The sequence below is a fragment of the Mus pahari genome, chromosome 2 (assembly GCF_900095145.1).
Source record: "Mus pahari chromosome 2, PAHARI_EIJ_v1.1, whole genome shotgun sequence".
Classification (NCBI taxonomy): domain Eukaryota; kingdom Metazoa; phylum Chordata; class Mammalia; order Rodentia; family Muridae; genus Mus; species Mus pahari.
Window position 1 is genome coordinate 104,962,660 of NC_034591.1, and position 1,885 is coordinate 104,964,544.

Sequence of the window (1,885 nt, forward strand, 5' to 3'; positions counted from 1 at the left end):
TAAAGAACATCCCTCCACGGCCTCTGCATCAGCTCCTGCTTCCTGACCTGCTTGAGTTCCAGTCCTGACTTCCTTGGTGATGAGTAGCAGTCTGGAAGTGTAAGCTGAATAAACCCTTTCCTCCTCAACTTGCTTCTTGGTTATGATGTTTGTGCAGGAATAGAAACCCTGACTAAGACAGAGGAGGAGGAGGAAGGAGGAAGAGGAAGAAGAAAAAGAAGAAAAAAGAGGAAGAGGGCAAGGAAGAAGAGGAGGAAGGAGGAAGAGGAAGAAGAAAAAGAAAAAAGAGGAAGAGGGTGAGGAAGAAGAGGAGGAAGAAGGAGAAAGAGAAAGAAGAAAAAGAAAAAAGAGGAAGAGAGCAAGAAGAGGAGGAGGAGGAAGAGAGTTTGAGAGCTTCAAGACACATTCAGCTCATACAATATACCTGGCCCATACTGTTTTGTTTTTATTAATCTGTATGGATGTTTTGCCTGCAAGTATGTCTGTGTGTCATGTACATGCCTGACGCATTAGATTCCCTGGAACTGAAGTTACAGGTGGTTGTCTGAGGCCAAGTAGAATAATTCAGGAAAGGCAAAAAGAAGCCAGTTGAATCAGTCAACTGGAAGAGGAGGTTGAGCCAGAACAGCTGAGAAAACCAGTCAGCCAGAGATCGGAAAGAGCTAGGGAATGGTGAGCTTATGCAGCAGCAAGTCTCAGAGGCTCAAAATATCCTAGGCCTAGATTAGATAGTGTGGATGCTAGAAGCTTCCAGGACTGGGCCTAGGTTAGCAGACAGAGGCAGAAACAAAGTGGGATCTCAGAAAGCCACCAAGCGGACAATTAGAGAATAGAAGTTGACCCTTTCCTGTGGATAAGAGTCCCTCGGAGAGCTTGGGTTTTACCCTTGTCTTCTGGCCTCACCTTCTGCCCTGCACAAAAGGCCTGGTACCAGGTGCTGATTCACTCCTCTGGCCTAGTCAGGCTAAGCCCCTGACCTCCATTAAATGTAGTAATGACCCACTGAACGGCTCATGTCTTTCTCTGGTCCTCCCTGAGTCCTGCGGATGCTCTCAGTTACAGGCCTCAGTGGCATTTTTCCTCTCTGTCCCTTCTCTATCCATGGGAATGGTGTCTTCACTTCCCCTCCCATAGCCCCTTGGGATCTCCAGCCTCTACACCTGGCATCCAACCTGAAGAATTTGGCCTCAATACCCACATGGCTGACAGCTTCTTTGCTAGGGTTGGAAAGGATGAAATTTTGCTATGTCACTTCACTCCTATCTTGATTAAATCAAGCGACCACATTACTTTTAAGCCAACCAAGGGAGGGAAGGGAAAAGAAACCTCAACTCCTTTCAGCTATTCCTGCACTTAACAAGTCAGTCTCCTCTCCCTCTCTGGCCTCTTCAGATTTTATTTATCCCTCGTCATCGGTAAGTCACCAGTCAACCCCCTTGGGTACCCACCCCAGCCCCTGTGCAGCCTGCACCGGCCACGGTTCTCTCTGTGGGATATTGCCAGGGCAGACAGCGTCATCAGGGGACTTGCCCCCTTAATCGTTTGCAAGAACACTCGCAAACAGACAAAGATTGGGACTCTATACCTCTGATCCTTCCACCTTTATTACAGAGTTCCAATTATTACCTAATCCTACAGCCTTACTTTCCAGGGCATTTATATGATTCTCAACGACAACCTTCTTGCTGAGAAGCACAGGTGAGTCGGGGACCAGGATAGAGCACATGCAGATGAAGTCCAGACAGTGTGCCTCCTGGCCTGTCTCTCCAAGCCTGTTCTAAAAGCACTTTTTCCCCCCAAAGTATCCCTGATATTAGCACAAAACTTAAATGTCAAGAGTGGGAGCTTCTAACTCCACAGGCAGAAGTATTAGTTTTTTTTTTTT